At 41.8% G+C, this 22,322-nt stretch overlaps 1 pseudogene; it reads right to left on the reverse strand.

The window, feature by feature from the left end:
• Positions 1 to 21,460, reverse strand: part of LOC104457181 — a 23,412-nt pseudogene extending 1,952 nt beyond the window's left edge.
• Between the last annotated feature and the right edge of the window lie 862 nt (positions 21,461 to 22,322).

The raw sequence follows: 22,322 nt of genomic DNA on the forward strand, positions 1-22,322 counted from the left end.
CTGAAAATTTGATTACGATAGTCGGAATTTTCTATTTTTGAAAAATGACGTGTCGTGTTGTGTCATGTCCGTGTCGCGTGTCAGTGCTATTTAGCTTATCACCAACTTAAAGTTCAGTGAATGGCCGAAGTAGACCAAGACGTTCGTCGACATGAGTTGATGATGTTTCGTCATCTTCGGTAGGTCCTCGAGAAGTCAATTGTAGGTCCTCGACGAGTCAATTACCGTCGGCGTACGATGCGAAACCGTGGCCAAGGAAGCGTCACAACACGACAAGAATTGAGGGAAGGACAATGCCGCCACAAATTTCAGCCCTATGTTTCACGTATGACTCTTCCGTGGTACTAAGAATGTTAGTACATGGAGTAGGAAAGCTTAATAATTGTATTGCAGAGGACGACACAGAACTGAGAATGTTAGTACATGGAGCAGGAAAGCTTAATAATTGTATCGCAGAGGACGACCTGAAAATTCAGTGGAGTAAGTTTGACGTGTGAAAGATCCCATATAAGAGAAACGGTGTGATGCAAAAGAAATTAATATAGCCTAATTAACTCATAATTCATTGTAACTTTTGAGTGGATGCAAATTCAATTTGATATATTAATATAGAATGATGCTTAGATTGAGGACGAACAAATCTAATAAGTTCGTGCATGTGCGTGTATGAGTTGTGTTAAAGATCTCTCATGTTGGGAATGAAGTGTGATGGAAACAATTAATAGTTTACAAGTTGACCTAGATACGGACCCCTGAAATGTCATAATTTGGTAAAAATGGATACTTAAATGCTATAACTTACAAAAGGTACACTTAAGTGCCAAAATCAGAGCAAAATTGATTATTTGAGTGCAAATTTAGCAAAAGTTCGATTAAATCGCATACGTAGCATTTTTCCGGCAAAACGAGTGCAAAACGACGTCATTTTGCATGATGATGGCCCAAATAATGCAAAAATAGTGTTGCTTTGAGCTGACGTGGTAAAAAATAATATAAAAATTAATTTAATTTGATTAAAAATGAAATTAAGTTAAAATATTTAAAAATAATAATTTAATTTTTTTTTAAATAAAAAAAAATAGAGGAGGCGGCCGCCGCCCCCACCGTTACCGGGAAGGGCTGGCAATAGGAGGGAGGGTCGGGCCGGGATCGTCGGGCCCTGGCCCAAGGACCGACAACCCCAGCCGACTAGCAACGTGGGCTCGCGGCCCTCACCTAGATCTGTCGGGGGCGGGGGAAGGAGGAGGAGGAAGAAAAAGAGCGGTAGGGGGGGGGAAGGAGAAAAAGAGGGAGGGGGGAAGGAGGAGGCTGGGCTCGGCGGCCCCGCCGACCCTCCCCCACCTTCCGGACCGACGGCGAGGAGGCGGCGGCGGTGAGGGCTTAGCCCTTAGTCGCCGGCTGCCTTCATCCTCCTCCATTTCCGTTTTTTTTTTAAATAATTAATATAAATTATATTATTATTTTGTTTTAAATTTAATTTATTTAATATTTATATTATATTAAAATTCAAATTATGCCAAAACGACATCATTTTGGTTTATTTAAGGGTTCTATTTTGGCTAACACTCGAAACGATGTCGTTTTGGGTGAATTAGAGCTGACTCGGCTCTCCGGCGAGCCACCTCGGCAGAAATATTAATATTTAAATGCCACGTATGATTTCCAATTGGTTTCACCGGAGGTAGCACTCGGATGTCCCACTTTTCTTCAAATGTGGCACTTAAGTGTACCTTTTGTATGTTATGGCACTTAAGTGTCATTTTGTGCCAACTTATAGCACTTGTAGTGTTCTTTAAGTAAAAGTAGATCCAACTGCCTCCAAAAAAAAAAATTAGATAGTTCAAATTTGCCTTAGTCTTTGCTAATTTCTAATACCAATTGAATATGCCGAAGTACTAAGTGAAACCTCTATGGAATGTATCATCGTTATGTTTGTGTACTAAAAGGTGACAAATGGGGAAACAAGAACTTTTTTTTGCTGGAATTTATGATATCTTTATGTTGAAAACATATTCTGTTGCTTTGATGGTCTCTTATACCTAGGGTGGACTAAATAGTTTGTATTAACTCCAAGTCCTAAGTTTGAGCCCAAACATAAAGATGTTAAATGGCCCAAACAAACTATGATAATACAATAGATCCACAATGGCCATTTATGGAATGTCTAATGACTATGAGTTTACCGATCATGAGTTTTCAATTAGCGAAACACAATTGAAGTACAAAACACGTGATGATGATCAATTAACTTGAAGTGTGCATAAAAGTTAAATTTTGAGTTAAGGAAGATCCTCAACCAAGGAACACTGATTGCTAGGGAATTTGGAGCTGGTCTAAATCATGTCTTGAGTAGTGCACAAGTGAAGACAGTTGGAAATCCATGTGGATAGAGATAAAAAGACTAAAGGAATGGACCATTCTTAAAACATAAGAAGATGAATGATAGATGATGATGAAATCATAGCAATTAGGGGTGTCAATAGTTCGGTTCAGTTTTTCAGGGATCTGAACCAAACCAATAGAGTGTGAATCCAACCTAAACCAAATCCAACCCAAACCGAGTACAAACTAAACCAAATACCTAGTTCGATTTGGTTCAGTTCGGTTTTTTGGTTTTCCTATTTTTGCCTTGCTTATTGGAACTGAACTGAATAAGGGATAAAAAAAAAAAAAAAGGATTTTAAGTTGGGCATTCAATTTTTGTTGAGAATTTTGATTCAGCTCGATTAACCGAACCAAACAAAAAACAAAGAACGGTTGGTTTTTGGTTAACTGAATCGAGCCAAAAAATGCACAAAATTTTGGTTTGATTCAATTCTGACATCCCTAACAGTAACACTTCGAAAAAATTACAATCAACAATAGACTAGTTATCTCTAAAGATGGAACCCTATGAGAAAGTCATACATAGCATATCAAATTAAATTGATTCCACCTGAGGGTCAATTTGAATTTTCAATTTTGAATTAGATGAGATTTCCTGATTCCAAATTTCATCTTTTTAATAAAAGCATTCTAGTGATTTTTCCTAAGTTGTTCTTTTTCTTTTTTATCTTCTCACGCACTCTAGTCATCTTTATCAGTATCCAAATTTAATTTTAGTCATCGAGTAAGCATAGCTTCAAGAATATGAACTATTTGTTCTGATTCAATGAAGTTTCTTTCAATTTCCTTTTAATTTCCAATCTATTGTTTGGGCATCATTAGTGACTCGAATTTAGCAAAGTCCTTGAGCTTTCAAAGCATACTAGAATTCAATTGCTTTTCATTTGAAGCCAAATTTAATAATTGAATTGGTCATTAATCATCGTCTATTGAACTTTAGTGACATGACAACAAGTGTTGTGGCCCCTTGCGAAGGCCAAGATTGGTGGTGGTGAGAAAATATTTAGTGGTATATGCACGTCACATCATCTGTTGATGTGGTGCGCATTTACCACTCATATATTGACACGTGTCTTGTGGGGGAACCCGCTGGAAAATGGAAGAGCTAGTCCCCTCGGTTGGCTCTGCTCGGCTTGTTTCAACTTGCTAGCAAAAGAAAGGACAAGTCAATGGGTCAATAAATGTGTAACACTCCGGCCTTCCTCAATTGAATTTTCTAGACTCTCTCTCTCTCTCTCTCTCTCTCTCTCTCTCTCTCTCTCTCTCTCACAGGAGAACAAACAAAGGATGATCGAGATGTCCTCTTTTTCCTTCTCCACGCATCCCACCCTTTTCGCTTCCGCCTCCACCTTCCCAAAAGCCTCGCCGGTCATCTGCCTTTGGCACGTCGCTTCCTCCAAGAGCCTTGCCAACCGCAGTTAGGTCCCAACCCCCTTCAAGTCCGACTGTTCCAAACTCGGAGATTGAGCACAAGGTTTGTGCTCGTGTTAGTCTCTCGGCAACTTTTGGACCTTTGTCCAATTGCGTTTGTTGCATCCCTCTGGCAAACACGTCATCAACTCCAACTCCGAGCCACCGCGAGGTCTTCGGACTCTATGTCCTCGAGGTCGATGGTCGAGACCTAAGGGCCTCATGCTTCTTCTCCTCCTCTACCTCCCCAAAAGCATCGTCGGTCATTTGCCGCTGGCACATTACCCCTTGAGAACCCCACTGATCGTAGATGGGTCTTGAGCCCCCTCCACCTCCCCGATCGCAATTGGGTCCTGAGCCGCCTTAGCCTCTACCTTCACCTTCGCCTTCGACTATCTCCAATGCGGAGATCGAGCACAAGGGTTATGCTCACGTCAATCTCTCGGCAAATTCTAGGCCTCTGTCCGATTGCATCCCTCCGACGAATGCATCATTAGCTCCAACTCCAAGCCGCCACGAGGTCTTTGGACTTTATGTCCTCGAGATCGATGGTCAAGACCTGAAGGCTTCGTGCTTCTTCTCCTCATTTGCCTCCCTAAAAGCATCATTAATCATCTGCTGCTGGCACATCATCCCCCTGAGAGCCCTACCGGTCACAGCTGGGGCCCAAGCCCCCTACACCTCCCTAATCGTAGTTAGGTCTTGAGCCCTCTTTTGTCTCCGCCTCCGCCTCTGCCTTCGGCTATTTCCAACTTGAAGATCGAGCACAAGGTTTGTGCTCGCATCGGTCTCTCACCAACTTCGGGGCCTCCGTCCCATTGTGTCCCTGTGGCGTGCCAATTCGCAATTACTTGTCGTACATCATTGTTAAAATAGGAGAATTATACTCAATAAAATTATGATAATAAATTGCAACTATAACGATTAAACTAGGCTAGAATATAAGAAGCTAAGCCACCTTCAACTCAATTTACCATCAGTCTTGTCTTTGTACATATCGGGTGATGGAATTATGGAGGGGGATTTGTACAAAGAACACTAGGGAATACAAAGGCTAGGTATCCCACCTCCTATCGGTCATATACACATGGTCCTACATCAGTTAACCAATCAGCACAAAAAAACAAAAACAAAATCTCTCCCAAAAGTCAAGCGCTCATCGATCACCACCTACACCGCTGGGCTACCATCATGGCCCAAACCCTCGTCGTATAGTGGCAGAGGTCCCATCAGCCGGGCTTCCACGCATGCATATAGAGCTACAAAGACCAGGTATTCTGGCCGTGTTAAAGCCCCTGTGTCCACCGTCAAGCCGGAGGTACACTTGACGAAGGTCACGCTTGGAAACTACCAGTTGTGGATCTCCTCCCATGGCCATACGAAGTCAAATGAGGCGCCATAGAGGATAGTCATGGCGTCAGCAGGTGGAGCAAAAGACATCTTCTAATCTGATGAAAAGACACCATAAACAAGTGTGAGTTTTAAATAAAACTCAGCAAGTAGGTCGGTAGTCCGAGCTTAGGGTTTGCCGCTAACAAATAAAATAGTTCGCCATGCATCAACCATGGGATTCGGCTAGGAGTCTATACTATTTGCCCGAAGGTAAGTCTAATACTAAAATAAGGGACTAATAAGTGTGGTTCCCATTAACAATTGAAATAAAATAGAAAAGAAACTATCTAATTGCCGTGTCTATATGGAATTGGCTGGAACAATCACCTAGGGGGAGATGACACCTCACCCTGTACCCCTTGCACCCAATCTAGCATCGCAAGGTCCCCTGAGGAAATCTTCAACCCTCCTCAGTCCTCTGGAAAGTATGCCATCATTCCCTTTCACCCCTCTTCAAGCATCCCGACACCCGGGCCCTCTCATTAGCTTCTCGGCCGACTACACAACATATGTATTCTCATCCTATTGCAGCACTAAACAATTCCAATGCACAAGATAGCTTTCGCTTTCCGAACCTTCATTTTCCTTATTTTGTCATTTCACCTGCTAAACTAACTAATTTTAGTGCCCGTATAAAGCTGAAATTAAGACGACGAGGACTAGAACTCATCTGAGAAACGTGGACTAAGCCATGCCGTTGCCTCCTAATTGAATTTAACTTGATGTGTTGCAAAACAGAGTGATTGGAAGTCGAAAAGCTTTCAGCTGAACTTGGGACTAATTGTTTCGCACATCTTAACTGTCTCAAGGATAAAGAAGGCTAGAGATAACCTAGACATGGCTTTAGCGTCCCCTCGGCCTCCATCCACGGGGAATCCCAGAGTTTCGTTGTTACTAGGGCTCACTTAGCGACACCAGGTTGTTACTAGATTACCACTAATCGCACACTAAACTGACTTGACCAAGAAATTGGTGCGAGGAAGTCCAAACAGGGTTCCGATGCCTTCTGAACCTTTTAACCTTCCCAACTCGCCTAACACCAATCGAGGTTGGATCTAATGCATTTTAATAATAGAACTGGGGTCTATGGGCTGTCAACCAAGCTAAACTCGACACCTATAACTCACCAGCAGTAGCCAACAACATCAAAAGCTTACCCTGTCCAAGAGCGGCATTTCGACACCCAATTTCAAACTCAATAGCAACCACAGTCCACGGATCGCACATGCAAAGCTACCCAGAGTTTTTCTGTGCACCCTAGACCCTAAGGATGACCCCACATTAGGATCTGGACAATAAAGAGCTTAATCGTCCCTGACCCAACTCTGGACAGAGCTTCGACATTGAATTCCTACATCTAAATCCCGAAATCAAGCCCTGATTTCCACATGCACAGCTAGGCAAAGCTAATCCATGTACTCAAGACCCTACCTAGTAGTTCTAGACTTGTATAAAGTCAATAAGAACTCTACTTGCCTTGCTCGAGCTTACGTGGGAAGAGGGGGAGAAGGTGCCAGCAAAGCTGGGGACTTTATTGGCGGCTATGGTGGCTCCAGACAGGGCAAAACAGAGTTGGTTTCGCTACTGGGAAGAAGACACAGAGCTATGAGGACGCTGACACTAGGTCTGGTTTGGGCGAAGGAAGAAAAATGGAGAGAGAGACGGTTTAGAGGTGTCGCCTAAGGAAGAAGGAAAACTAAAGTGTTGGTAAAGTGGGATGTTGAAGCTGAACATTTATGGGAAGAAAAAAAAAGTGCAGTCCCCTTGTATCTCCACTTGGCGTCCACGTGGGGAGGGAAAAAATTCTCTTGGATAGCCATCCCATGCACGAAGTTGGGTTGTGGCCTAAACTAGAAAGGACACGAGACATTCCAAATCAAGTAGCATTCTTAGTTTATAGTGTCCAAAGGCTTGTAAACCCATTAGGATCATCATCGAAATTTCCAACCAATGTCCTCACATATCTCGAATAGCAGCAGCCCATTAAGTGCTGAACTTCTTGTTTGGATTTTTAGCATCTAGCACTGCTTAGATCTCATTGACCATCTCTTGCAAAGATAAGATGGATTTTGGGCTACAAAGTCAATGCCTGGGGTGAGCGAAAATCCATGCCAGAAGCCTAGAAGATCACTTCTATCATGTCCTGATCCTCGAGCACATGCTCATCCCTCAGTAGTTGACTAAAACTGCGACGTCCCAAGACGCGTTGCTGACCCATTCATTTTAATGTACATGCGGAAAACGATTAATTAAATCCCTAGACTGTGAAATATGGGATAGAAAAGTAGGGTCACAAATTTTGAAAACCACAACACACCTTTATACAAACATACTAGTCATATATACAAGTCTACAAAAGTAGAAGGCTACAGATCCTCTAAGCATTCGAACTCTCAACCGAATACTTCGGGGTCCTTGGCTCTAGGGAACTCGGGTCTACCACTGAACCACCATGAGAGTTAGTCGTGCCCTTGCCAAAAGCAATCTTCAACACCGACCTAGGAATCTCAAACTCCGGAAGGGGGCCTTTTCTAGGTCCATCTCACCCGTAACGATACCACCATCTGAATTGATTAGTACCTTCTAGGATAGACCCGCATCAACCTAGACAATAGATCTCACGAGTTCGTAAACCCAGGCTCTTTGGCTGTTAAGGAGAGGAATCTGAGAGATATGTTCGGTGACCTTCTTCGGTTGACAAAAACGCTCGGGAGATACAGCCATCTAAGGACCTGTAAATGTTAGCCCACGACGGGGTGAGACGATATCTCAGTAAGTTCATCCCCTAAACTCCAACTAGGAAGGAAATATGCCAAAGGATACCTATACACGCACGAGATAGAAGACTTACTTTTGTCTCAGTTCCTTCCCGCAAGTCTGTACAGTTCATAAACCTCAACTAATCAATCAGTCCAATTGATTCAATACCATTGATGCCCTCTATCGAGCAACCCAATCAATATTATCTATCAAACAATACTATCTATCAAATCGTTTCATCAAAACGATCACTGCTCACCTAAGTTGATATTTAACAAATGCTTGTCTAAGCTGATATAGATAGATAGTATAGCTCACCAAAGCTGATATAAGCTCACCGAAGCTGATATAGGTATATCATTCTCATCAATTGACAATTTCACCGATTTCATAATATCCGATAAAAATAATTGTGTGTGGGAATACGATAGGCCTAAGCCAAAAATATAATATCTTTATTTTATAAAATCGCACTAATTATATAGTCTATAAAAACATTTTTGGCGCTGTAAACTGATGCTCGGTAATTTTCTAATTAAATACTAAAATTATTAAATTTTAGGATAAATACCAAAAATTACAATTAACACTCAATTTGCATAATTTAGCACTCAATTAAATAAACCACGCATACCATTGCGATCAGCACGAAATTCCGGTCACTTGCTATCTTGGTATAATTTCCGAAAAAATAATAAATAACTAAATAATTACCAAAAATAATTAAATAAATACCAATAAATGCCAAAAATGCAAACTTAGGCCAGAAAAGCCTAATTAAATACTGAGACAAGCCCGGAAAATTTTCAAACCTATCTAGATGAATAATACAACATATCTAGTCGCTAATTACGTTACTCTAACCACCTAACATGCAATAACGAGTAATTAAATTGTTAATCCGTTCTAACTAACCACATAATCCCTAATTAGCATAAACTAATCAACCCTTAAGCATCATTAACTCCATAAGCAGAGATTAGAAATCCAATGAGTTCACGGTGACGGTGTCACGAAGATGGGCAACAAACTCCAAAGCGGTGGTACACTACAAGGCTCGAAAGCAGTCCAAAGTGGGCCTTGAACCCACAAGGGTTTGCTGGGTTTTGGCTTATGTTGCTAGGCCAAAAAGGCTGCTTGGATAGCTAGCTTAGGCTAGAAATGGCACGGGACAGGCTGCAGCAGGGCTTGGTGGTGCTCGACGGCGGTAGGCGGTAGCTGAACAGCTACCACGACGACTTAGACGAGCTGGACAGAAGCTCGACGGTAGTCCAGGGTGCGATAGGAGGCACGAGACGCGAGCGAGAGGATGGTGTTGCTTCGAGCGCGCGATGATACTCTAGTGATCCTGGCAGGCTGCTAGATGGCAAGGGGGAGGAGGCTGTGGTTTTCTCTGGTTTCTCGAAATCTCAAGTGACCTTGACAATGGAGAAAGCATATTGAAATGGAGAGGAAAGGGGACAGCTGCTTTGGGGGACCCAACTTGCTTCAATCTCACCCCTTTGTCTCCTTGGCATGGCCTTACCGATTGGACTGGCTTCCTCAACACACTTTGCAGCCCCCATGCTTCCTTGGGAAGTCATTGAAGTGGTCCAAAAGGTTGAGAACCAAGGGGCTACGAATTTACACATTTTCCCCCCAATTGGACTAAATCCTAATCAATTGAAGCCAATTTCAGTCCTATAAATTCTACCAAAGTGTCCACGACCAAATTGACATTTTTCCTCGCCAATAGAACCAACTTGCATACCAAAAACACGATAAAAAATGGTCCATTGAATTTTCCGATCATAAATGCTTTTACTTTGAATTTCCATAAAAAATCTCGGTTTGTAGAAAAATCTTCGTATGATGAATTGACGCATTCTTAAAATGACTCGTGACATGGCAGAACTTTCAATTTCTGAAATCGGATTTAAATTCGCAATTAATTTTAATCTGGCGCAATTTTAGCATAACTTAACCTATCGGGTAAACTGACAAAAAAACCTATCGGGTAACTTTTAGAAATTTTTAGTGCAATTGACCCATTGTTGATTATTTTCAAGCCACAACGTACATCTTCGACACATTGGTGACCCTCGGTTTATAGTGAAAATTTCGATATTTCAAATGCAGACACAATGTACCAAAATAACAGAAAAATTAGTCTAGTACTGATCAACGAGAATTTTGTAATTTGGTGGAATCACCCACTCTTTAATCACATATCTCTGTCAAGTCGACTTATCTCTGATCTCTAATTGATTTTTAATTGTGCTATAATGATCTCGGCAGATGAGCATGGTCGAGTAGTCGATTCCTAGTCGAATTCTCAAGTCTATTACGTTAAAATCTCTTAATGGCTTCCCTAGATAGTCTAGTTATTTCATGACTGATTAGCTCAAAGAATAGCACTATAGACGCGTTGATGAAAGGCTCGATTCATTCAATTGAAAACAGGATTGGAAATTCAGGATGTCACAACTCTTCTCCTCTTATAAAAATTCCGTCCTCGAAATTAAACCATTACAATTCTTTAAACAAAAAGGTGGGGGTACAATCATCTCATCGAATCATTGCTTTCCCAAGTTACTCCTTCAATGCCATGGTGTTGCCATACCACTTTAACCAACAATATCGTCTTGGTATGCATAATATGCTCTTTCTGATCCACAAACTGAACCGGGCTTTCCACGTACGACACTCCGTCGTCCACATCCAATTCTTCAAAATTAAGCACGTGGGTCAGGTCAGGCCCATACTTCCTCAACATCAACACGTGAAAGACGTCATGCACTTGCGCCAACCTCGGAGGCACTACAAGACGATACACTAGGATCCCGATTCTCTCTAGAATCTCAAAGGGACCTATGTACCTCGGACTCAGTTTCCCTTTCTTGTCAAAGCACGAAATACCCCTCATTAGTGACACCTTCAGAAAAATGTGATCACCAACTTAGAACTTCAAAGGCCTCCGATGCTTGTAACTTTTCTGACGGCTTCGGACAGTCTTTAATCTATCTCTGATGATTACAACTGCGTCCACTGATTGCTGAACTAACTCTAGGCCTGTGATCTTTCTTTCTTCGACTTCATCCCAACACACTAACATTCTGCATGCATTGCCATACAACGCTTCGAAATGAGCCATCTAAATGCTCTGCTGGTAGCTATTGTTGTAGGCAAATTCGATAAGATGAAGTTGTTTTTCCCAGCTTCCCTTGAAATCCAGTATGCAAGCTCGCAGCATGTCTTCAAGAGTTTGGATCATCCTCTTAGACTGGCCATCCATCTGAGGATGATAAGCCGTGATGTACTGTAGTTCGTTCCTAAGGTAGCCTGCAAACTCTTTCAAAAAGCAACTGTGAATCTCGGGTCTCAGTTTGAAGTAATCGTCACCGGCACTCTATGCAGTCGAACTATCTGACGCACATACAAATCTGCATGCCTATCCAAATCAAGGTCTTTTCGTACTGCGATGAAGTGAGCCGACTTTGTTAGTCTGTCGACCACTACCCAAATGTAATCATGACCACTCTGACTCCTCGGTAAGCTAAGCTTATCACAAAATCCATCATGATGTGCTCCAATTTTCACTTGGGGATCTCAAGAGGTTGCAAAAGTCCTCCCGACTTACAATGTTGTGCCTTCACTTGCTGACACGTCAAATACTTGGCGACATGCTTGGCGATATCCGCCTTCATACTGGACCACCAATAGTGTTGACGGAGATTCTGATACATCTTTGTATCACCATGATGAATGTTGTAACTGCTATGATGAGCTTTTGACAAGATCTCTTCCTTAAGCATTGCATCGTCAGGTACACACAATCGTCCTTGAAACCTCAATGTTTCGTCCTCGAAAACCTGAAAGTAAGCTTTCTTCTTTTCAGTATTCTTTTGTAAGATCTTCTAAATCTCTCGATTTGTCCATCGAAGCATCTTGATTCTGATATGTACTTCCGGCTCAATTCTGAGGGTGGCCATAAAGTTTGAAAGGTGGCCTACCTCAAATTTGAAAACTGAATCTCAATCTTTCTCAAGTAGAGTCCATTCCTTGACCATCAACTATGCGACTGAAGACTTTCGATTCAAAGCATCGGTGATCTTATTCGCCTTTTTAGGGTGATACAGAATATCACAAGCATAGTCCTTTAAAAGTTACATCTAGTGACGTTGTCTCATATTCAACTCTTTATGAGAGAATAGATACTTGAGACTTTAATGGTCGGTGAAGATCTTGAATCTTTCCCCACACAAATAATTGCCGTGAGTTCTAAGTCATGTGTCGGGTAATTCAACTCGTGAGGTCTCAACTGACAGGATGCGTATGCTACAACCCTACCATGTTACATCAACACGCAACCCAGTCCTCTAAATGACGCATCATTATATATCTCATATCCTCCAAGACCAAATGAAATGGTCAGCATAGGAGCGGTAGTCAGCTTCTGCTTAGCTTCTACTTAAGCTCTTGAAAACTATGCTCGCACTTATCTACCCACACGAACTTCTCTTCCTTCTACAATAGGCGAGTCAACGGCAATGCTAAAGCTTAAAACCCTTCCATAAATCTTCTGTAGTACCCTGCCAAACTCAGAAAGCTTATAATCTCTGTCATAGTTGTTGGTGTTGGCCAATTGATCATTGCTTCAATCTTGGTTAGGTCCATAGAGATTCCTTCGCCTGAAATCATGTGACCTAGGAACGCTACTTGAGTCAACCAAAACTCACACTTACTGAACTTGGCGTACAACTCATGAATCATCAGAGTCTGCAATACCATCCTCAAATGCCTTTCATGCTCCTTTAAACTTCTAAAATACACCAAGATATCATCGATGAACACAATCACAAACTGATCTAGATATTCATTGAACACTCGATTCATCAGATCCATAAAAGCAGCTGGAGCGTTCGTTAAACCAAACGGCATTACAGTAAACTCATAATGGCCATATCAAGTACGAAATGCTGACTTTGATATATCCTCATTTATGATCCTCAACTAATGATACCCAGTTCTCAAGTTGATCTTTGAAAATAAAGACACTCCTTGCAACTGGTCAAACAAGTCATCGATCCTCGGCAATGGATACTTATTCTTGATCGTCACATGATTGAGTTAACGATAGTCGATGCACAGATGCAACGAACCATCTTTCTTCTTCACAAACAAAACCGGTGCTCCCCAAAGTGATGCACTAAGGTGTATAAATCCATTGTCGAACAACTCCTGCATCTGTACCTTCAGTTCTTTCAACTAAGACAACACCATCTGGTAAGGAGCCTTAGAAATTGGCTCTGTACCGGGTGCTAACTCAATCAAAAACTCGATCTCTCTGGTGGTACGCTTTCTAGGAGTACATTGCTCTTGATCACTCATCTCACAAGGTCTTTAAAGGAACTTGCTTTTTAATTCTACATAGAATTAGAAGCTGAGTGATCTCAAACAAACAATCTACCAACCAACTATCATCAACATGCACTAGCATGAAATAAAGGCCATGCCTACTAACTATCCCATAAACTTATCGCACCTTATCACTCCAACTAACGACCAGCTCTAATACCCAAAACCGGCGAGGATGTCACTCCCCAATCCTCGAGCACGTGCCCATCCTTAGTGGTCGACTAAAAATGCAATGTTCCAGAACGGATTGTCGACCCATTCATTTTAATGCACATGCGAAAGCGAATAATTAAATCCCCAAATAACATAAAGATAGGATAGAAAAGCAGGGCCACAAATTTTGAAAACCACAACACACCTTTATACAAACATACTAGTCATATATACAATTCTAGTCTATATATACAAGTCTACAAAAGTAGAGGGCTACAGATCCTCTAAGTATTTGAACTCTCAACCAAATAATCCGGGGTCCCTGCCGAGGAACTCGGGTCTACCACTGAACCACCACGAGGGTCAGTCGTGCCTTTTCTAAAAGCAATCTCCAGCACAGACTTAGGAATCTTAGACTCTGGAAGGGGGCCTTATCTAGGTCCATCTCGCCCATAATGATACCACGATCTAAAGTGATTGGGTACCTTCTGGGATAGACCCGCATCAACCCAGACAATGGATCTCACGAGTTTGTAGACCCAGGCTCCTTGGCTCCCAAAGAGAGGAATCTGAGAGAACTGTTTGGTGACCTTCTTCAGTTGGCCAAAACGCTTGGGAGGTACAGCCATCTAAGGACCTGTAAATGTTAGCCCACGACGAGATGAGACGATGTCTCAACAAGTTCACCCCCTAAACTCTGACTAGGAATGAAATATGCTAAAGGATACCTATACATGCACAAGATATAGGACTTACCTTTGCCTCAATTCCTTCCTGCAAGTCAGTACAGTTCATAAACCTCAACCAATCAATCAGTCCAATCAATTCAATACCATTGATACCATCTATCGATCAACCCAATTAATACTATCTATCAAACAATATTATCTATTAAATCGTTTCATCGAAACAATTACTACTCAACAAAGCTAATATATAACAAATGCTCGCCTAAGCTACTATAGATCGATAGTATAGCTCACTGAAACCGATATAGATAGATAATATAGCTCATCGAAGCTGATATAGGTATATTATTCTCATCAACTGACAATTTCATCGATTTCATAATACCCGGTAAAAATAATCGTGTGTAGGGACACAGTAGGCTTGAGCCAAAAATATAATATCTTTATTTCATAAAATCGCACTAATTATATAGTCTATAAAAACATGTTTTGTGCTGTAAACCGACTTATGGTATGTGGCATCCCAGAAATTCAAAGCCAAGCCTTAAGGTGTGTTAAAGTCTTTAATTAGGTGTTAAATTTCCATGGCTTATGTTTTAGCCATTAGTCTTTTAATTTGATGATTTGTGCTTGTGATTGTGGAAATTTAAATTTAATAGATTAATAATCTATGCTTGGCCATATGATTTAAATTTCAATGAACAAGAATATCCCAAGACTTTGGCCGAGATGAAAAAATTTGGAATTCAAGAATATTTATAAAAGGAATTTCAAAAAAAAAAAAAGGAAAAAGAGGTTAAATTGGAATGTGCCTTGGACCCATTTGGCTTAAAGCTTGGTGGGCCAAGCTAGTCGGCCCAAGAGGGAGTTCGACCAGCCCAAGGAGGAGTGACCGGATGGCCCAACTCCAAAGCCCAAGCCCAATCAAGTTTAAAAATCCAATGTGACAAGTGGCAAAGGGCAAGAGCATGCATTGGTTGGTTTTTAGGCAAAGTAATCATTACTAATCATGAGCTTTAGGGAGTATAAGAGGGAAGGAGAGAGAGAGGTGGCCGGTTCTTTGCTCATTTGGCCGAGAGAGAAAATCGTGAGAGAGAGAGGTGTGCGAGAGAGAGGAGGAGCGACGAGAGGAGGAGGAAGGAAGGAGTCGCCGTCGCCGCCGTGTCCATCCGCCGTACGCCGTCGTTCGTCCATCTTAGAGGCAAGTGGAGTCCGTAACTTCTCTTGCATGTTTGTTTTGGTGGTTGCATGTTCGATTTTAGGTGTGATTTGTGCGAAAAACCGAGGTAAGAGTTGGTTATTTTCAAGCCGTGTGACTGTTCTTGTTCGGTTTGTGGAAGTCAGTAGCTTGTTCGAGCTTGCATGTGTGTTTGGAGTCCGATTTTGGCTTCGGTGTCTTCATGAAAGTTGAAGCTAACATCTTGTAGTATTACATACTGAAATTTTGTAGAAAACGATGGAGATTTGATGGGTCAAAAGTTCTATCATACGGAGACCCTAGATCTGCGAAATCTTCATTGACCTCTTGTTGATTTCTTGATTGCATGTTGATTTATGTTGGAGATCTCACTTCGTTGTCTTCATGAAAGTTGTAGGTAACTTCTTAAACTACAACATACTAAAATTTGAAGAGAAATGAACGAGTATAGCCTAGTGAATCGGCTAGATCTTGGAGATGATTCATTCTGGTGGTGTGTTCCGAGACACCCGAGACTTCAAGGACTTAAAAGACGACTATAATTTGGTTATTTGACCTAGTTCCCTTCATGAAACTTGTAAAGGACACCTTGATACATGACATATCAGAATTTCAGAAGAAAATAAAGAGGATAGGTAGGTTAAATCTCAGTATTTCGGAGATGTGTATTCTGGACGATGCGGTAAGGGTTCCAGAAGCTTCGTGAGGTTGAATAAAATAATCTATAAGGAATTTGACTTGTAGTTCTTCATGAAAGATGCACGAAAATGTCTTGGCTATCACTCTGTAAAATTTTGTAATTTTTGGAGGACGATTGGATATTTTAATTGAATTTATTTGGAAACTGTGCATTTGGTTTAAATCCGAGAATCATAGGATGTTTTGGAAAATTGTGGAATTTGGTAAAAAAATTCATATTGGCCATGAATTTTGCAAGTAAATATCATCCTATGGGTTTGTTTAATAATTTCTTGGATTTTTGTAATTTTGGGAATTCATTGATATTAAATAATAAAATAAATAAATAATAAAATAATAATAAAATAAAATGGATTTTTATTTTGGCCATGGATTCAATTCTATTTGTGTGGCATATGTGTGATGAGGTCTTTGCACATGTATTGGATTGAGATGTATATGTGATAAAGTCTTGGTATGCGTATGACATGGTCCTTGTACATGTATTGAATTGAGATGTGTATGGGATAAAGTTTTGGCATGTGTATGACATATGAATTGAGATGCAAGTGTGAATTCCATGTCAAGTGTGATTTGTTTGATACCATGCCAATTGCCATGTTAAATTGAGATAAAGAAATGGTATATGTGAATGATGGTAAATGAGGAAGTGGTTGTGGTGGAGGATGATGGCCGGAATGTATAGATACATTGCCGAAATTCCCTGGGAGATTCAGGATGCCCGGAATGTGGGGGGCCGGAAGCCTTGTCGGAGGTCTTTACCCGAAAGGAATGCCTCGCGATGTCAGGATTTGGGGTGTGGGATGCCCAGCCAGGGAGTGTAAATGCCGGAAGCCTTGTCAGAGGTTTCTGCCCGAAGGGAATGCCTCGTGATGCTAGTTGAGATGCGAGATGCCTGGATCTGGGGGGCCGGAAGCCCGGTGGCCATGGGATGGCTGGAATGCTTTGGAACCCCGTTCGAGGTCTTTGCCCGAAGGGATGATGAAATTGATGATTGAGAAATGGGTGATGTGGTGATCAAATTTAAAGATAAAGTTGAAAATTAAACCATGATATGATATGCATGATGATATGCAAGATGATGATGATGACATGATATGCATGATGATATGCAAGATAATGATGATGATATGATATGCATGATGATATGCAAGATGATGATGATGATATGATATGCATGATGATATGTATGGTGATGATAATGATAATGATATATGATATGATATGTGTAATGTGATGATGTCATGATGATGATGACATGTATGTGTTATAAATTGATATGATGATGCATGATAGTATGCGCATGGCTTCAAGGTAAGTTACGCCTGCAATGCATGTATGATCTGCATGATGCATTGAGTTGTTATTGGATTTCCTTATCTGCTGAGTGGTTGTACTCACCCCTTTTGGGGATAACATTTCAGATTAGCAGTATGCCGCTTCCTGCCGTCACGCGTGGTGTGTTTTATGGTCTACCGTCCGATGTAGAGGTCGAGTGTGCTAAGATAGACTGTCCCTCTGTTCCCGGACTGACTTTTATTCGAGTACGCTGTCTAGTGATGTATGACATAGGCCTGGCCGGGGGTCCTGTCATTCAGAGTTCATTTCGTGCACGTTCGTCGGGATGGAGCTATGCGAGGATGTTGCCGCCGCCACCGCCCGATGCACCGGGTTGGGTGTGAGAGCTGCGCGCGATGAGTAGGAGCCGATCTTTTTGATGTAGATAGCCGACACTTTTGATGGGGGTTTATGCTCGTATGATGTTGAGGGTCGAGGTTTCTTTTTGAGGTTTTAGGCCGGACGTGGCGAGTCCTAGCTTTTCCTTTTGTTGTACCGACCCGAAGGGAATCCCATCCTGAAATATATGTAAATAAAGTGTCGTGGCTTGTTTATAAAATGATGGTGATTAGTGGTGTGTATTTGTATCATGGTTGGTAGGGGGAGAGATGGTGATATTTTAATTTGCTTCCGCTAATGAGTCGCGCTGGGACCGCTTTAAAAAAAAATGCATGTGATTAACGACACTTGTTCTAAGTACAAGATAGGATAAGGTAATAAAGTGTAACATCGGCGCTGGTGACGACTTGCGAAGGGTTCGGGGTGTCACATGGTAATTTTCTAATTAAATACTAAAATTATTAAATTTTGGGATAAATACCCAAAATTACAATTAACACCCAATTTGCACAATTTAGCACTCAATTAAATAAACCATGCATACCATTGTGATTAGCACGAAATTTTGGTCACCGGCTATCCCGGTATAAATAATTACCAAAAGTAATTAAATAAATACCAATAAATGCCAAAAATGCAAATTTAGGTCAAAAAAGCCTAATTGAATACCAAGATGGGCCCGGAAAATTTCCAAACATATCTAAATAAATAATACAACCTATCTAGTCGCTAACTACTCTAACCACCTAAAATGCAATAACGAATAATTAAATTGTTAATCCATTTTAACTAACCACCTAATATCTAATTAGTCTAAACTAATCAACCCTTAAGCATCATTAACTCCCTAAGCAGAGATTAGTGAGTAAACTCACCGATTTTGAGATCCAATGAGTTCACGGCAACGGCGTCGCGGAGACAAGCGACAAACTTTGAAGCGGTAGCACACTACGAGGCTCAGAAGCAATCCAAAGTGAGCCTCAAAGCCCACGGGGGTTTGCTAGGTTTTGGCTTCTGTTGATGTGCTGAAGGGGCTGCTTGGACGCCCATCACAAAATCCATTGTGATGTGTTCCCATTTCCACTCGAGAATCTCAAGAGGTTGCAAAAGTTTTCCCGACTTACAATGATGTACCTTCACTTGCTGACACGTTAGACACTTGACAACTTGTTTGGCGATATCCACCTTCATACCAATCCACCAATAGTGTTGATGCAAATTCTAATACGTCTTCGTACTGCCTGGATGAATGCTATAACTGGTACGATGAGTTTCTGACAAGATCTCCTCCTTAAGCTCTACATCGTCAGGTACACACAATCATCCATGGAACTATAGTATTCCGTCTTCAGAAATCTAAAAGTCAGCCTTTTTCTTTTCTACATCCTCTTGCAGAATCTTCTAGATCTCTAGGTCCATCAACTACAACATCTTAATTCTTATCTGCACTTCCGGTTCAATTCTGAGGGTGGTCATAAGATTTGAAAGATGGCCTACCTCAAATTTGAAAACCAAATCTCAAGCTCCTTCGAGTAAGATCCATTCCTGAATCACCATCTGCACAATTGAAGACTTTCGACTCAACGCATCTACAACCTTGTTAGCTTTTCCAGGATGATACAGGATGTTGCGATCATAGTCCTTAAGAAGTTCCATCCAATGACAATGTCTCATATTCAACTCCTTATAAGAGAATAAGTACTTGAGACTTTGATGGTCTATAAAGATCTAGAATCTTTCTCCACATAAGTAGTGTCTCCAAATCTTCAAAGCGAAAATGATTGCTGCGAGTTCTAAGTCATACGTTAGGTAATTCAACTAATGAGACCTCAACTAACAAGACACATATGCAACGACTCTGCCATGTTGCATTAACAGAAACCCAATCCTCTGAATGACGCATCACTATAGATCTCATATTCTCTAGAACTAGATGGAATGGTCAGCACAGGTGCCGTAGTCAGCTTCTGCTTAAGCTCTTGGAAACTACGCTCACATTTATCTGTCCACACAAACTTCTCTTCTTTCTTCAGCAGTCGCGTCATTGGCATGGCTATTGCTGAAAATCCTTCCACAAACCATTTGTAATAACTCGCCAATCCAAAGAAACTTCTTATCTTTGTCACTGTCGTTGGTCTTAGCTAGTTGACAACTACTTCAATCTTAGCTGGGTCCACGGAAATCCCTTCACCTGAGATCACATGACCTAAGAAAGCTACACGAGTCAACAAAAACTCACACTTGCTAAACTTTGCGTATAGTCCATGAATTCATAGAGTCTGAAGCACTATTCTCAACTATTTTTCGTGCTCCTCTAGACTTCTCGAGTACACCAAGATATCGTCGATGAACACGATCACAAACTAATCCAGATATTCTTTGAATACATGATTCATCAGATCCATGAAAGCAACTGGGGCGTTGGTCAAACCAAATGAAATTACGGTAAACTCATAATGACCGTAACGCGTACGAAATGCCGTATTCGGTATATCTTCCTTCCTGATCCTCAACTGATGATTCCCTGCTCTCAAGTCAATCTTAGAATATCGACGCTCCCTGCAACTAGTCAAACAAGTCGTCAATCCTCGATAGCGGGTACTTGTTCTTGATCATCACTTGATTGAGTTGTCGATAGTCGATACAAAAACGCAACAAACCATCATTCTTCTTCATGAACGGAACCGGTGCTCCCCAAGGTAATGCACTGAGATGTATGAATCCCTTATCCAACAACTCCTGCATCTGCACCTTCAGTTCCTTCAATTCTGACAACACCATCCGATAAGGAGCCTTAGAGATTGGCTCCGCCCCGAGGGCCAACTCGATCACGAACTCGATCTCCCTTTTTGGGGGCAGACCAGGTAATTCCTTAGGAAACACATCTAGGAATTCTTGTATCATGGCAATGTCCTTGATCTTCTGCTCTTTAACTGTCGTATCCACGATAGTCACCAAGTAACCTTGGTAACCCCCATCTAACAACTGGGTTGCCTCAAGCAACGAGATTAAGGTAATCGAGGGTTCTCTTTGACACTCAACAAACTTGAAACTTTCACCCACTAACAGGTTAAACTGAATCGCTTTACGATAACAGTCTATTGTAGCTCATTGCTTGGTGAGCTAGTTCATGCCAATTATCACATCAAAATCATACATGGCTAGGACTATCAAATCTATCCTTCCCTCTCGCTCACCAATAACTAACTTGCAACCAGGACAGCTACTGTAAATAGCACCTTATCTTTTAATGGTGTAGATATACTAACCACTAACTCCAATAATTCAGGACTCAACCTTACCAACTTAATGTACTGCTCAGCAATAAAAGAATGTGTAGCTCCAGGATCAAATAAAGCATAAGCAACATGGTCGTTAGACGAAACCGTACCTATGACCACATCAGGTGAGTCCTCAGTCTATCGTCTGGTGACAGAGTACACCCTTCCTTGAGTTGGAGGCTTGTTCGTACCACCTTGCGATGCATTTGGTGGCACATACCCTCTATTCTGACCCATTGGTGGCGGTGGAGGTAATTGTGATCCCATTGGTCTGCAGAGACAGTCTTTGACCCGGTGGCCTGACTGGCCACATCCATAGCAAGCACCCATCCTAAAATGGCACCGGGCTTATCCGTGTCGTCTTCCACATAAACGACATACTCCATTCTGACTTGGTGCTGGCTTTCCAATCCCACCATTCCTATTAGATGGAATAGGATATATTCATCCAGTCATCGACTTCTTCCCAAACCAGTTTCCATCCCTATTTGACCCGAATTGTGACCCAGATGCAGTGGCTCGTTCGTTAAGGTTTCTCTCTATTAGCTGGGCCCGTCCATATAACTCATTATAATCTTTTAGATTGAATGGAGCCAGCGGATCTTTCAACTACGACCGGAGGCCATTCCTGAACCTCTTAGCTCTGTCCTCTGGATATTTTACCACTCTCGAGGCATATTGTGACAGCTCGGCAAACTTTGCTTCGTATTGGTCTACAGACATTAGACCCTGACGAAAGCGTTGTAATTCCTCCATCTTTTATTCCCTAGCATTGTCAAAGAAGTACTTGCCATTAAAAGTTTCAATGAAGGCATTCCACTCCGGAACCACACCTTCAGGGAACACTCTACCTCTGGTGGCCCTCCACTAGGTACTTGCATTTCCCTACAACTGATAGACTACAAGGACTACATTCTCTTCCTCCGAGCACCTCATCAGTGCGAAGGCTTTCTCCAACTCTTGAATCTAGAGGGTTGCAGCCTCGGGACCACCTACTCCTGTGAACCTCGGCGGGTTCAGCTTCAAAAATTGCTCTACGAGCTTATGTATCGATCGGTCAGCAATCATGTTCCCAGGCGGAACCTCGGCGGGTGCGGCAACAGCGGCATCAATGGCGGCATTGGCTGCAGCAATGGCGGCAGCAGTAATGGCAGTTGTAGCAATGGCGACGATAGCTTGATTCTGGGTGTACTGCCCTACCACGTTTCCCAATGTCTCTAGCACCTGCACGATCCCCTCAATTCTAGGATCGCCAAGAGATGCTACATCAGCACCGACCTG

Source organism: Eucalyptus grandis, chromosome 7 (genome assembly GCF_016545825.1).
Source record: "Eucalyptus grandis isolate ANBG69807.140 chromosome 7, ASM1654582v1, whole genome shotgun sequence".
NCBI lineage: Eukaryota > Viridiplantae > Streptophyta > Magnoliopsida > Myrtales > Myrtaceae > Eucalyptus > Eucalyptus grandis.